The sequence below is a fragment of the Triturus cristatus genome, chromosome 4_2 (assembly GCF_964204655.1).
Source record: "Triturus cristatus chromosome 4_2, aTriCri1.1, whole genome shotgun sequence".
Lineage (NCBI taxonomy): Eukaryota > Metazoa > Chordata > Amphibia > Caudata > Salamandridae > Triturus > Triturus cristatus.
In genome coordinates, this window is record NC_140586.1 from 181,844,005 (window position 1) to 181,860,484 (window position 16,480).

The 16,480-nt window shown below is 42.7% G+C and overlaps 1 protein-coding gene across 6 annotated transcripts in view; it reads right to left on the minus strand.

Moving 5' to 3' along the window:
• The window catches only part of LOC146833305 (uncharacterized), a 328,801-nt gene that overhangs the window by 239,892 nt on the left and 72,429 nt on the right, over positions 1–16,480 (minus strand). For 3 of the 6 annotated variants that reach the window (XR_014960564.1, XM_085601007.1, XM_085601003.1), the window contains exons 1-2: positions 13,570–13,858; positions 8,953–9,088 (exon numbers count right to left, since the gene is read on the minus strand). The exons of 1 other annotated variant lie outside the window; for it this stretch is intronic. The gene's annotated coding sequence lies outside the window, so the exon portion shown is untranslated. Of the gene's footprint in view, positions 1–8,910; positions 9,089–13,569; positions 13,859–16,480 lie in introns of those variants that run through there. 2 more of the 6 variants (XM_085601004.1, XM_085601005.1) reach the window with 2 other exon arrangements.

The window sequence follows — 16,480 nt, forward strand, 5'->3', positions numbered from 1 at the left end:
TGTGGAAAGCTGTGATGCATTATGAGCCAGCTTTCATAATTTTCAACCATTTACCACCTGGTTTGAATTGGTTGTGAATGATATGTGTTAACGGACCAAATAGGCACTATTCACTATTTGCAACTCACTCATATTTCCTGTTTGTGAGTCGGTATTAGCGATTCCCTAATACCGACTCGCTATTTCGTTGGCAGAAACTTGTGAGTTGCAAATTGATCGCATTGCAATTTTAAGTTTGCAACTGGCTTTCATACAAAGGGCCCGATTCCGATCTCGCTAGGAAAGCCCTACGGCCAACTCGCACCCGTAGAGCTTTCCGAGCGACTCGGGCTGCTTGGCTCCGAGTCACTGAGTACGATGCAATTCAGCGCTGACGGACTCGAGTCGCTCGGAGCCCCATTGAAGTGAATGGGAGCCTGTTGTACAGAGCGTACATAGGATCCCATTGTCAAAAAAGGCATTTCTCGGGAAAGGATGCCCCCTGTAACGGGATCGCCTCGGTGCACCCCGCACCATGCATGCATGTGAAGAGGGGACCCCTGGGTCCCCCTCGCTGGCCTAGTTGTAGGGCCCCGGGTGAAGGGGGGTCCGCCGCCGGCCCCCGAAGTCCGCTTCCCGGTGCTTTTTTACAAGTCGGAGACTTCAACTCGCTCCGGCTGCTCGAAACGCACATCGCAATCGCTCGGTCTGAAATCGTATGCATTGCGCTATACGCGTCGGCCATTTTAAAGTCGCTCGGAAGGCATCGCTGACAGGTACAAGTCGGTCATAGCGCGCGGCTTAAAACACACCATACTTGCTTGCTTGTACAGCGTACAAGCCGGTCGGAAATCGAATCTACAAATCAGACTCGCGCTTCACAGATGCGATTCGTAGCCCTTCCGAGCGAGATCGGAATCGGGCCCATAATGTACAGCCCTTTTTCCATTTGTGAACCAGTTTGTGACCGGTTTGCGACTCGCAAATCGTTCGTACATCAGGCCCCTGGTCTGCATTTTTTTAAGTCCAGTAAAAGTGCACAGTGCACTTTATTCACCTACGTGCAGCCTTATTGTTCCATCATGGTCAGGGTTAGTACGAGTTAGGCATGGTATACCATATGTTATTGTAAGATGCAGTTTATACATCTGATTACAATCTCCCTGGCTTCTGCAGCCTAATGAAATTGCTGAGTGCACTTTATTAACTGGCTTACACTTTTGTTTTTCCAGGTTGGTCAGGACTAGTGCGAGCCAGGCTTGGCTGGCCCTTTGATATTGTAAAATGCACTTTGCCAAACTGGATGGAATGCAATCTGCTTTGAAGCCTAACGCACATTAATAATGGGTTTACATTTTTGCCTTTCTAGGTTGGCAGGCAACAATTATACAACCATAGCGTCTTATTGCCCTGGTTTTGGACTAGTGCATAGCAGGCTCTGCAGGCCCCCAACATTCTAAAATACACTTTATGACCTTGATTGAAAATAGCATGTATGTTACTCACTGTATTGCTCATTCTGATGTCAGGATTTGTTATCTAGTGATTTAAGTCCTTAGTATCAAAAGGTTTACAAAAGTTGATCTCTGAGGTAATGCCCAAATCATCGTCCTAGCGGCTCCATCTTTTGTGATGCAGCAACTCCGTCAAACTCTGAAATTTCTTAAAGTTTATTGCACTATACTCTTTTGGACTGAATGGTTTCAAGGGATTGAGTTGGCACAAGAGTGCTGTAGTGTATTTAAAGGTTATTTTCTACATCACGATTTACTGTTGATTGGAAAAGATGTAATGAATAAGCACTTTCATGATGCATTTAATTGAGAGTTGTATGTTTTGAACAGGTCACTTGTGACTTTATTAGTTCTCTTTCCCTTCAATTTTTTTACATTTTCTTGCTCAATTGTTATGGTTTTTAATAACTAGAAACAATAAAAAATCAATGTTTTCAAGAAGTTTAAAAATCTGTATTTATTATGATTTACTCTTTCAGCTCCATAAATATTGAAGGAGTTAGAATTTTCCAGCGCTTATAAGGAATTTGATTTATTTTCTTGTTTTCCTCGATCGTTCATATTGTTAATTCTTCTTTCTTTTTTTTCTAATCTTAATTCTCTTCTCTGTATCTTTTTTGTGTATTTGCTCTACAAAGCAACTTTTCATTTTTCCCTCACCTCCCTTCTTGTCTTATTTCCCAGCACTTAAACTCTTCTTTCAAGCAATGAAGTCCCACCCTTTGTCCAGAATGCACATGGATACAGATAAGTTTGCACCCATTAGGATTTGATTGCAGCATAAAAAGGGTAAACTGTGATCATTTAATGCACTGTCTTGCTGCTAAACAGTGATGCACTGCCCTTTTCTTTGTCTCAAGATACCAAGAAAGGACTGTGTTATTAAATGTGCTAGTACTATCTGAACGGAGCATAATCCTGCTCTACATGGTCATAGGGGAGGCCCCTGCTAAGGAATGAATATGCAAACTGTTAGATGTACGGTCTTTTGCAAAAGCAAACTTTGCTGCTGTGCACCGGGTCTGGTGGCTCAGTGGACTAAAGCAGCCCCTCCAAGGACCTGTGTTCGACCTCATGGTCACAGGTTCAAATCCTGGCAGGCCCACTCAGCCTTTCATCCATTTGAGGTCGATAAAATGAGTACCATTGAGTTGGGTAACAATAAACACCTGTTATTCAGCGCCAGGACACCTACGGGTAATTGTGCGCTTTACAAATACACCTGTTATGTTATAAAGACACTTTATGGCCTGGGGGATGCCTTAGGTTGTTTACCTGTCCACCTTAACCATGAATGAAGTTTACTTTACATTGTTGAGCCATGCCTATGGGGTTTGTGTTTATTTGAAAGCTGGCAAAAGGACCACTAAGAATAGCGTTTTTAGCAGCACGTACGCCTTTGTTCATTTGAAAGCAGTGCAGGACTTTGCTCCTTCTCTGCATGCTTGAGAGTTGCTAAGGGCACTTTACTTTTGTGTTCTATGCAGCTTTCACTATTCTTCTGCTTGTTCTGGAAAAAGAAAGAGGACAGCTCAACATGATTGAATTAAATACATCACTGTAGTTTGTACTGGTGATTTTGTTAAGCGTAAGGTCTTAATTTAGCATTGTAAGAAAATGGGTTATTAGTTGGGAAGGAAGTAAGTCCCACCCATGTAATAAGTCCTGAAGTCTTGTATGGGCAAACACAGTTTCAATAATTTAAATCTGGGCTCAGTCCTTGGTAGCTATGGCACAGATCATACATGTTTAACTTGGGAAATGTGCAAAATATTTAGCAATGAGAAAACAGTCAAAAAAAAGTCAAAACACAACTCCAAAAAAATCCCACAACCAATTTCTAATAATTAAGAAAAACATATTAAGAGGAATTACACCAAAATGACCAAAATCCAAAAAGGGTTACCACCAGTATGGGTTTTTAAAGTTTAAGGAACAAAGAGCCAAGAAAAAGTAAATCGCAATAAGAATCCACTTTTTATAATTGATAGGAACCAAAGTGCAATTTCAGGCCAAAAGCAGAGGTCATATACACCAAGCACCATCTGACTGGTGGACTCATGAACGAAGAATTCATTAGGTAAAAGAGGTGGCAATTTGCACCCCAACTGTAACCGAATGCATTCTTATTTTGCGAAACCAACCTACATATTAATAGGTCGGTTCTCAAAATACAGGTCAGACTTCAACCTAACTCATAAATAATAATGCGATAGGTCGCTAATTGCGGCCCACTATGATTGGCTACAAACATCAGCATAATGGCCTTCTGGGGTCAGCCCCCCCATCATCATGTCTGTGATAGCTTTTAAGTAAAGTATTTTTTTTAATGTATACCTTGTAGGAAAATGGGCTGCATTTAAAAAAAGGAAATACAAATGTTTTAAAAGTTTTTTAAGATTAGGCAGTAGTCCATAAAACCACTGTCAACTCTTAAAAAATGTTTTTTCACCATTCACCAAGTGGAAGTAGTTCCTTGGGGACCATTTCCCAGTTGTAAATGGGTTACCACCTCCTTTGAAATGATGAAAAAATATTATTTTTGGGACCAGATTTTGTTTGTAAAACATTAATACATGCCTTAAAGAACTGGTATTTGAAAGGAATACCCTTAAAACATGCGCCCAAATAATGATTCCTTACTGTTTCCTAATCCCATTTAACAATTCAGAAAATCTTTTATGAATTATTAAATGCATTTAGTACATTTAAAAAGGGTTTTAGTATTTGTAAATCCTCTGATTTACCAAATTTTAGGGTTTATGAATGCAAACCCCATGTGTACATGAGGCCTTTAGTTTTTTTATGGAAGACTATATCCTCCAGTGGGGTAAGGTTGAAGGTTGTATCCAAGGAATTCTTGTCAAATCTGAATGGCTGCTGAGCGAAGTTTAGCTGAACATGTTGGTTTTGGCTGAAAAAACCCCAAACAGGAAAATTCAATTTTCATGTTGGCAAAGTCCTCTTCTTAGGCGTATGCTTTTCACACCTTTGCCTGGTCAAGATTTCTACCTTCAGAATTGGTCTCTTTTTTGAAGCTTAAAATCTTCCAGCATGGCAAACCTAAAGCTGTATCCAACAAGTCCTTCCAAAATCAGAGACCATGCTGCAAAGTCCAGCTAAAGCTTTAGAGATCTTGAGAGTCCAAAGCTTTTGTAAATCCCAACTTTTCAGACCTTTTGCTGAAGTTCCAGTTAGCCACCTCTGAGACTCCCAGGACCTCAGGGATAGTACGTACGGGCCTGGATACATTCCAGAAGTGGCTACCAACCACATCTAGTCCAGTCCAGCAGTAACTTGCCAACTGATCACTCCTGGAAAAATATATTTTTCAGTTTATGTCCCTGTAGCCACACCAGAGCTCTGCCAACTGACCCTTGGAGTCCTGGGTACAAGTGGGAGCATTTCCAGTTCTTGAGGTCTCTATACAGGTCTTAAACTAGAGTTCTATTCCTTTTCTGTTCTTCCACAAGTCCAGTAAGTGTTCTCATGAGCAGTGGGTGAAGTGCTACTTTTGTTCAATTCACTAACCAGGGCTTGAGAATGACCCATGTACACTCCTGTTATGTTACAGTGATTTATAGTGCACATGGCTACTCATGAGTGTCCCGGCGGAACATCCATAATAGAAAACTGAAGGGAACTGAGAGAGATTACCGATTAAATAAACAGCAGGGTTTTTAGTCTTTTCTTGAAGAGGCATGGGTCTTGAATATTGCGCAGTTCAAGAGGGAGAGAATTCCAAGCTTCGGCTGCTTTGAAAGATAGCGAACTACCTCTAATTCTAACCAGGCGAAAGCGAGGGATCGATGCCAAACACTGTGAAGCGGAGCGCAGATGCCTTCGAGGGGCATAATAACTAAACCGTTTCCTCAGGTAGAGTGGCCCTGCTCCGGAAAGGGCTGAGGGGGCCATCGTGAGAGCCTTAAATTTGACTAGTTGAGCCACTGGGAGCCAGTGCAGATCCCGCTGATGATGTCTTACGCTGGACCTGCCCGGAATGTCTACCATAGCTCTGGCCGCAGCATTCTGTACTATCTGAAGTTTCTTGAGCTGGTAACCTGGCAGGCCAATATAGAGTGCATTGGCATAGTAAAGGCAGCTGAGGATCAAAGCACGCGTGACCATCTCCTTAGCAGTCTTGGGTAATAAAGGTAGAAACTTCCCAAGGGACTTCAGTGTGCCAAAACATTAGCCTGCCAATTTCTTTACTTGCATGGAGAACCTAAGATTCTCCTCGAACCAGACACCCAAGTTCTTAGCTGCCTGACCCGTAGAGTTGGGAAGGGGGTAGTCTGGCAGCCAGAGGGCTTCCTCCTTGAGCAATAGGCAAAACGTTTTATAGAGCAAACCTTCCCACTTTGTAGTATATATTGTTTACCTCACTCAAGCGATCCCACAGTGCACTATTCTCAGTAAAATCCAAGATGGCAAAATCTTTCTGCCCTTGGTGGAAGCATGTGGCACACCTATGGGTATGTTTAATAAAATTAGCAGTTCCCTCCCACTCAACCGCTCCAAACTGGTTTGGGGGCTATTTTCCTACTTCACTGATTGTCTAAAGTGGGTGCTTAGAGAACAAAAGAACCCTCTCCTCCACACTTTCCTTATCACTAAGCAATAAAGGTACTGGCCTGACCCCTTTTTAGTTACCAAAGTTCCAGGACACTCCTATATCGGCCTGCTTGTGTTAGGGTGGACCGCATTGCTCCATAAGCCATCTTGCACGTCCCAAGACATTGTCTCTACTGTTGGAGCAGTATTTCATATCTCATCAAAGCAGCACTGACCGGCCAGTTTCAGGCCAATGCTATTTAACCCACATGGGCTTCAGGCAGGGAATATATAACTTTCTAAAAGTTACTTTTCCTATATATTTATCAAAAATCAAGCTTCACCTTAATATTGAATTTTAAATAAATATTTAACACAGTGGTTGAATAATCTCTGTAGCATATTGGAACACACAGACGTGGGATTAATACATTAATTGTACTTTCGTTTTTTCTTCAGAGGATCATCTATAGTCCTAAAAGCGAAAATAGCGCTTAGAGGCTGGTCATTGTAGTAACATGCAAACAATAAATTCTCACATGTTCTACATTTAAATACCAGGCACTTTCCCTTCTGGGCTTCAAAGTCTGCTAAGGGGTGACCTACCTGATATTTAAAAGTAGGGTTGCCCTCCTGATCATAAGGATTATTTTTATAGTTCTGCCTACTGATTTGAAACCTTCAGGAGCCAGTCTACAAATGTAGGCCTGAAGCTATGTTGCCTTCTTTTCATGTTTTTTGTGACTGGCACAATAGGTAATGCAGTCAAGAGGTGACATTTCACTGTCTATCCCATCGGTGTATATTCAAAAACGTACTATGTCCTTACTGGAAAGTTAAATATACCAATTGTGAATTTCCCACGTTTAGACCATGTTTCAGTGTTCATAGCTCATATGCTAGGGACTGTATAGTAGTTCCCCTGTGCACAGAATTCAGAAACTAGCAGCAACAGTATACATAAATGGGAATGAGCATGAAAAAAGAGGCGCTTTCTTACAAGCACCATAAGTTCCAGGTTTTCATTTTGATAATAGGAATGAAAATGATTTTGGGGATGTATCAAGAGTAGGTTCTACCTCAGTGTGCAGGCTGAGAATGGGTCCATGCACCTATGTTTGCTCAACTTGTGCTGTCCACAGCCCATATGTAGAAGCACATATTTAGAAACAAAGAGCAGTGGCTGTTTCCTCATGTTTTAACGCTGTACTGTCTGCAATGTATGCACTAACTCATATATTTTATGAGTTAATGGGTGCACAGGAGGTAGCTCAGTTTTAGCAAAACTGGTGGATGGGCCACTTTTGAGCCTGTTCTTGGCTACGGATGATATTCATGAAATAGCCCTTGTCCGTCTTTGTGAGGGGATGTAGCTTCTGTAAGAAGACTTTTCAAACCATTGCCATGTAAATCTAAGAACAGGAGTGTTAGGTATATTGCATTATGAGAGAACACTCATTCTAGATGTGTTGAATGTACAGTGATCTCTATTGGCACAGTCATGATCCATTCAGAAATCAAAGTTCCATTCTACTCTTAGCAAGGGAGAATGACATCATGCTGGTGCCTCTTCTGGATCGACACCCCACTCATAGTTCAGTTGTGATCCTGCTGGCCACTACACAACAGTGTGCTTCGAGCAGAAAGCTGAATACATATAAGGTGAGTCATGCTACAAAATGGGCATGGAAGCAGGTCCAGGGATTTAAAGGTCCTCCTGTATAGTCTAAGAGAGCATTAAAATTGGGGTGTTGACGATTTTATATTTCACTAATGCAAAATCTTCAGCTATTTGTTGCTTCCACATAAATGTAAAAACAAATCATTATTACCCTCATGCCAGCTGTTAAAACAGAAAAAAATCAACGAAAACAGAAAAAAATATTTATAGTAATATTCACACAAGCCAAAAAATGAAGTTAACTGGTCTCTAGATTTTAGAATTGGTAAATGAAGACTCAACCTAATGAGGAAATCTTTGGGTCTCACACCTTCTCTGGAAACAGAAGGTACTAAATATTTAACTTCTTCACAGAGAAATGTTCACTTTTCCATTGGAAGTTCCATATTCCTCTTATTTCTTAGTACCATTTTCAGTTTTTCTTTGTGCTATTTTAAAGTTTGCACAAAAGCCAAAATAATGCAGTTACTCTTCATATATGAAAACAACAGTTGATGGACAGAATGCAGAACACTGTCATACATTCACCCCAGTACAGAGATATGGGTCTAAATCCATCCTTTTTTTGCTCACCATGCCATTCCAGTTTGAACCCAGATATTTGCAAATCATTCTTTTTTTTTAAATCTGCATTTGCCTCTTATTGCCTCTTAAAAGAAAAAAAAGCACCATTCCACTTACACCAGCAAAATGGAAAGTACCATGCCCTTCTGTACATTTGTACTGGAAGCAAATGATAGAGGAGAGAGGAAACACCCGCTTCAAAACTTTGCCGCCCTGGTTTAAAAAGAAGCGTCGTCTTCCAGCCTCGACTTCCTTGCTATCACTCCTCTGCAATCCCCCATGAGCCAAAGCACAGATTAGGAAGCAGGAAAGGAGAGAAAACCAGACCAGCCATACCAGGCAGATAGGGCATAATCATTGGATTTCAGCGTTCGTTTGTTGCTCACACCACTCAAAAACGGGAGGCCAAAAGTTATGCTTTATAAAAACCTTCATGTCTAGACTGGCCACATATTTAATAGAGGACACCCAGTTAAAAAATCTAGGAGGGAAAGTAGATATCCACTGCTTACATATTTCTCTGTGCTAGTAGCATAGAGTAAAAAAACAGCATTGCCTTATTCTCTGTGGATCCTCAAGGGAGTCTTCACAGCCAAAAATAATCGACAGAACGCTTACCTTGATGTCAGTACCCAGCATAGAGGACAAAGCCTTACTCACGTCAGACCAGAATATCTGGATATCAGGACAGTCCACAAACATGTGCACATCATCTTCTTTCAAGCTACCGCACTTAGGGCAGGCTACATCACCTCCTCTCCCGAACTTTGACAACCTCCGTGGCGACCAATAGGCTCTGTGGATGGAGAAAAGGTGATTTCTCCTTAGGTACGCAGATTTTACAATTTTAAAAAACATAGACATTGATACTTGTCACTTATTTTCCAGCGAAGACTCCGGCAAGCATCTTCCCCATAATTCCGTGGGTAGTGTAAAAACTCCATCCTCCAGCTCAACCAGCAACCAGTAGATCATCGCAAGCTCTTTTTTAGTGGTTATCTCATCCAGAAGTCTATCCTCCAGTTTGTTTGTGTTTCCTATCGCCAGGCTTGGATCTTGGAACCAGCTCTGTATTTGTGTATATTTATATCTGGATACTTGTTGATTCGACAGGTGGTTGCACGTTTCCCAGCTTAATAATTGCGCATCCAATATGATGTGGTTGCAACTTGTTAGACCTTCCTCTCTCAATGGCCTAGCCAAGGCATCTTTTGTCTAGCCCGGTGAGCCTGGTGAGTCCCAGATAGGACCATAGAACTATAATATGGTATCTTTAAAGCTTTTCTGACCCTATACCAGGTCTCTGCTAGACCTCTCAGGATCTTCAGCCTGACTTTCTTGAAGTACTTAGGGTCTGCGTATTTGAACATAAAACCTTGACTGCCTCCTGGCTTCTGTCCTGACTTAAAGTGTTTTGGAGATTAGTTGTATAAATAAGAATATCGTCTGCATAGAGACCCAATTTCCTACTCCATCCCTCAAATTGGAAAGGTATAATCTCCGGGTCTTCCCTGATTTTTTTGGCCAGAGGCTCTATGTATAAATTGAACAGGAGTGGTGATAGAGGGCACCCCTGCCTTGTGCCTCTGCTAAAAAAAAACGAGTCCGTCAGGAAACCATTGATCAATAGTCTAGCTTTTGGCGGTTTTGCCACTGCCCGCAAAAAAACCAATTAACTCGGTCAAAAGCTTTAGTGGCATCTAAAGCTATTACCGCAAGTGGAAGCTCATAAGTGGATGCCAAATCTATCGAGCCTATCAGAGGAAAAGTTAACTCCTTTAGAAACCTTCCGCATATAAAACCTTTTTGATCTAAATGGATCAACTCTGCTATGGATCCGTTCAACCTATCGGCCAGTATCTTTGCGAAGATTTTGTATTCACAATTCAATAAAGATATCGGCCAATACGAGTCACAGTTAGTTGGAAATTTGCCGGGCTGCAAAATTAGGGAGATATTTGCCTCATTCCATGAGGCTGGTATTTCAGCCCCATTAATAAAAAAATCATTGAAAATGTCTAAAAAAATGGGTTTTAATGTATTTGCCAGAGCTTTATAAACTTCAAGGGGTAAGCCATCGGCGGTGATTGGGGCTTTTCCTTTCTTTCCTTGCCTTAATGCAAGTTCAATTTCCCCTTCTTTAATTTCCTGGTTCAAATGCCTGTTTTTTTCGGCAGTAAGGGTCTTTCCTGAGCCCTGACCTAACCAAGCTCCGACCTCATCTTGAGTGAGTTTTAGATCTTCTTGATACACCCTGCTGTAATACTTATGAAAGGCCTGCTCAATCTCCTCATTGTCATTTGTAAGGGCATCTGTGCTTTCACATTTGACCTGGTCAATTCTATTCCTCACCGGTTCTTTTTTAACCTTCCAGGCCAACAACTTGATGCAGCCTTCACTGTATTCAAAATGGGCCAGCTTGCTTGCCTCCCATTTTTTTCTCACCCTTTCATATAGAATTGTTGCCAATTTAGATTTTACTATCTGCACTTTTCGGGATATATTATCCCGAGCTTCTTCATCCGTCATGGGGTCGGTCAGATCTTTCTCTAAAGTCCGGACCTGTTCCTCTACTATTGACACCTCATTATAATAACAACTCCTTCTTCCACCCACTAATGTCCCTAATCTGCCTCTAAGAAAAGCTTTATAAGCGTCCCAAATTATTCCACGTGTGGCTGACCCCTGATTAAAATGAAAAAACTCTTCTGTTTCTCTGGTCAGTGTTGCTATGACATCCTCTTCCTGTAGAATTTTACGATCTAGAGTCCATCTAGATTGGGGGCTATCTTGTATAGCTTTAGATGTACAATCACTGCCGAATAGTCTGACAGATGGACACCCACATGTTCAACCCTGTGAATCCATTTAGTCAGATTACTATCTGTGAGAAAATAGTCTATCCTAGACTGATGTCTATATTTTTGGTTATAGAATGTAAAACCTTTTCTTTGTGCCAACTGGGTCATTATTTGTGTGATGAGCATTGACATTTTTGAGTTAACACAAGCTCTACTACGTGAAGTCCTATCTAGATTATGATCTAAAACTGCTTTAAAATCTCCAGCCATAATAATTGGGTCAGAAGAGTCCACTAATACCGCTAGTAAATCCCCCAGAGGGGAGACATCATCCTGATTGGGGCCGTAGTAACCCACTAAAGTAAAAGCATAGCCTGAAAGCTTCGCCTTGACCACTAACCATCTTCCAGCTTTATCCGAGACATGGCCATCAAAAACCACTTGAGACCCTCTCTTTGCTAAAATGGCAACCCCTTTAGTTGCAGCCGAATGCGATGTAAATGCTACTTGGGAGATCCAGCTTTGGCACCTAAAAACTCTCTTTTTCTGGTAAAGGGGTCTCCTGCAATATAATAATCTGGGCTGGACAGTCTTTTAGATATTGTAAAATGTTGTCCCTCCTCCCCCGTACCCTAAGACCATTGACATTCCATGAAAGAATTTTTATTACCTCTCCTCTCTTCTCATCCATCTATCTTGAAAATACAAAAAACCAGCACAAGGTCAAGAGGGCAAGAGAAAGGAAAAAAGAAAAAACAAGACTAATCAATACTGAAAAAGGAAAGTTTAGAGGTGTCAGAGGATCTTTTTTTTTTATTTTTTCCCTCTGCTCCCCACCCTGTGTTTCCCCCAGACCCCCCACCCCCTGGAAAACCCTCCCCAGCTTCTACATGGCTCATGGCCATATGAGTCCCCCCCCTCGGAACATACATGTGTATAAAAGAGAAAAAAAAGATTATGGTGTTATTTCCACTCCTGTATGAGTTTGCCTATAAATTCACTTATTTGTGGCTTGATACAATTTAGTTTATACCCATAGGTTTAATATAAAGGGAAGATTTACACCCCTCCATAACCGCTATAGAACCATAGCCATGTTTAAAAACAGATGGTAGGAAGGCCTAGCTCCCCGATTGGAAACTTTTAATGAAGTCGTCTAGCTTATCTACAGAATGGAAGATGTACATATTAATATTTAGCATAACCTTTAAATAAGCAGGGAATAATAGCTGTACTGATGCGTCCAAGCATTTTAAACTATCAATCCTTTGCCCCATCTCCCATTGCCTGTTAGAGGTAGTAACAGAGACGTCCGATCTTATCTCATATCTAACTCCGTAAACCTCAATTGATTTCATCCCCAGGGCTTTGGAAATATTTTTTTCTTTTAATGAGTAAGTTAAAACGTTCAATAGGATTTTCCTGGGCTTGGACCTATTTGTGTTGAGTCTAAATGGACGCGTCGTATGTCTTTTGCTATTTTCTCTTCTGATTCTTCCAACTGGAGTTTATTCTTAATCAACTTTACAACATGTGATTTAATATTGTCTCCTCTGCCTTTCGACACCTTCAAAATCTTCAGATTGTTGCGTCTCTGGAAATTTTCCAGCCTTTCTACTCTGTCCATATTCTCTTTTTCAACAGTCTTTAGTTTATCAGTCTCAGCACAATTTGCCTGCACTGTTTCTCTGAGCTTTTTGACCTCCTTTTCTAGTGTTGTTGTTCTGGAACTGAGGTCATCGATCTTCTTTTCCATTACTTCGCAAGCCTTTTTTATCTCCCGCTGATTAGACTCTGCTATCTCAAATCTGTTCTTAATTTTATCTGTTAGTGCTGATAGAAGTACACCAAGTGACAAATCTTCCTTAGCTGGATGGCTTAAGCCCTGTTCAGACTTTTTTTCAAAATTAGAGGCTAACCTTTCCAGTTCGTTGCCGGAATTTATTTGTGGCCCTCCTGCTTCGTGTCCTGTCCCCTCTGGACAGTCTGGGAAATCTTCAGGAAATGTTAGCTGTCTCTCGGCATGTTTGGCCAGATCATTCTTTCACCCCGCCATTATGTTTTCACCCAGGAGTAGTATTTTCGGTAGGACTTTAAAATAGGTTTGAGAGAGGGGGTGATTTTTACTTTAAGACCTTGCGTTTTTTTCTTTTGTAAGAGCTCTTGTGGGGTTTTCTATACTTTGTTTTGGGAAAAGAGGGAATCGTTTTATTCACTGTGGGATATAGAGTTTCGGAGACCCCTGCTCTTACTTCTTTCTCTACTTTCTCTGTCTCCCCGCACTCATTCCCCTTCTCCCCCTTCTTACTCTTCTCACCCTTTTGCCTCCTATCTCGTTTGCCAGAGATCTCTCTATCTTTCAGAGGTTCACCTGCCCCCCAACTATCTCCTTTGCCCAGCGTTACTATTGAACTGCGCAGATCATACCTAGATATCCCTTCTGCTGGGGTGCCTCCAAGTACCACTTTCCGCCTACCTTTTGTAATTGCTTTGTTAGTACAGTCAGGTTGCAGGGGGACTGTATCCTCCACTTCGCCGAGCGCTTTCCTCCGCTCCCAGTCCTTCGAGAGGCCACCCTCGCTCAGAGGAACATCCCCCCATAGAACGGCCCCACTGTCCTCCACACTAAGTGAACCTTCGCCTCCAGCCCCCCGGGAAGAGATTTTCGCTGCGGCTCCTCTCCCCTTACGGAGCTCCAGGGCCGCTCTGCGCCACACCTGTTCCGGCGCCGTGTTAGCCGAAGAAAGCGCTGCCTCGTTCGCCAAGCTTCCACCGAGCCCTCACCCCGCCTTCTCTCTCATTTTACACGGGGCCAGCCCCTCTCACCACACGGGAGCCGGGAACCGAGGAGGCGGTAGACCTGAGCGCAAAGCCAATAAGGTAGAAATTTTGATGTATTTCTTTTAAAGAACGTTGCGAATCATCTTTTTTTCTTTCCAGGGGCAAACTCGAAACTACAATTCCATATTAAGATTCACGGACGTTCCGGGAGCTCACCCACGACCTGCTACTCGCTGGCCACCATGTTTTCCCTTGCATATCAGTCTTGACCCTGTGCCTCAAGAGAGTGGCATTGTGAGCAAAAAAACGGTGGATTTAGGCCCAGATCTCTGTACTAGGGTGAATGTCTGACAATGTTCTGCATTCTGTCCATCAACTTTTGTTTTTGCATTTGTCACCCCGAATGGGACAGGTATGCCCAGACGTGGGTCCCGTGCTCTCCATGCCACTGGAATCAAGCTATCCTTAATGAAGAGGGGTGAAATCCCGAAACCGGTCCTAGGATGCTTGTTTCCAGTCCAGGGAGGACCTGGCTTGGCAGTTCGGGCTGGTCTGTTCCCATGAGGCACAGGCTCCAGACTGATTTTCATATGGCTGTGTTCAAACTGGAATGGCATGGTGAGCAAAAAAAGATGGCTTTAGGCCCAGATCTCTGTACTGGAGTGAATGTATGACATTGTTCTGCATTCTGTCCATCAACTGTTGTTTTTGCATTTGTCACCCCGAGTGGGACGGGTATGCCCAGACGTGGGTCCCGTGCTCTCTATGCCACTGGAATCAAAGCTATCCTGGCTGAAGAGGGGTGAAGCCCAGAAACCGGTCCTAGGATGCTTATTTCCAGTCCAGGGAGGACCTGGCTTGATAGTTCGGGCTGGACTGTTCCCATGAGGCACAGGGTCAAGACTGATTTTCATATGGCTGGGTTTAAACTGGAATGGCATGGTGAGCAAAAAAAACGATGGATTTAGGCCCAGATCTCTGTACTGGGGTGAATGTATGACATTGTTCTGCATTCTGTCCATCAACTGTTGTTTTTGCATTTGTCACCCTGAATGGGACGGGTATGCCCAGACGTGGGCCCCGTGCTCTCCATGCCACTGGAATCAAGCTATCCTGGCTGAAGAGGGGTGAAACCCCGAAACCGGTCCTAGGATGCTTGTTTACAGTCCAGGGAGGACCTGGCTTGGCAGTTCGGGCTGAACTGTTCCCATGTGGCACAGGGTCAAGACTGATTTGCATATGGCCAGGTCCAAACTGGGGTGACATGGTGAACAAAAGAATGAGGGATTTAACCCAGATCTTTTGACTGGGGGTGAATGTTTTGATTTGTTATGCATTCCGTCCATCAATTGTGTCTCTTTTCTTTCTCACTCTTCATATGTGGGCAAATAAAATGTGCATGAATCTCTGAAAAATGTAAGTGAAAGATGCCAAACTAAAAGGTATGCACAAGAAGAAAAAGGCAACATCAGGAATGAGAAATGCAGTGAGATGTTTGCAATTAAGACTTATTTGCATCAGGAGATATGCTTCCAGTGGCGGCTCCTCAGATAAGGCGGAGGAGCGTTGCCCTACTGCGCAAAAAGGAAAAATAAAAAAATGATAGGGTATTGTTATTATCATTTTATTTTTCCTATTGCATGCAGTCAATGGCCTGTGTGCAGTGTGGGGGGGGGGAGGGCGACCAGAGCAGGGTAAGAGTGGTTTGCACTCCCAAAGTGCGCATCAACTGTTTGGGCGGCCCTCTTGCTCTGACCGAACAATTCATGCACACTTTGCATGTTACACCCGAGGCTGCATTACACAGCCTTGCGAGGAACATGCACAGGCTCCCTCTTCCAGTCTGAGTGCCGATCCACGGCGCTCAGACCAATCGCAACGCTGCATTGCAGCGTTGTGATTGTCTCAGGAGAACCTGTGTGCTGGGTGCTTCATGCTGCTGGCAGAATTGCAGAAAGGAAGAGGACCCAGGGGAGGCAGTGGCTGGCCAGTCGTTTCAAGGTAAGTGTTTTTTTTGTTAATTAACCCCCACCATCCCCTGCCCACCACCCCCATTCGATAGCAGCCGCTACTGTATGCTACACATAAATTTAGGGTAGAAAATATTTGCCATTTCCCATTTTCACAAGCAGTTCTTGAACTTTGGGTCATGGGTAGCTTTAAGAAATAAATTATTACTTGGACTGGATGGCAGTCCACCACAAGTAATTCGGGGGCAGATGTATCATTGTAGCAGTTTGCGAGTCCTTAATAGCGATTTTTAGAGAATTGCTATTAAGGACTCGCAAAATACTATGTAGGTAGTAATCGCAATCATTTTTGGTATTAGTATTTTTAGTATAAAAGACCCTCACTCCCCACTACAAATTAGAAGAGAATTCCTTCCAAGCTGACACGGGGTCCTGCATGCTGAATCTTTGACACACAGCGATCTGAAAGGGGTCCTTCGTTCTAAACCATCAGGCGAGGGGGGTAGTTCTTCCCTGGGGTTTCTTGGCTACAGATACACATTGCTACATGCATATTCATGCTACACATGCAGATCTAGGCTAGGTACATTTAGGGAAATTACTTAGGGTACGCATTTTAGGAATATGGAAGTGCTA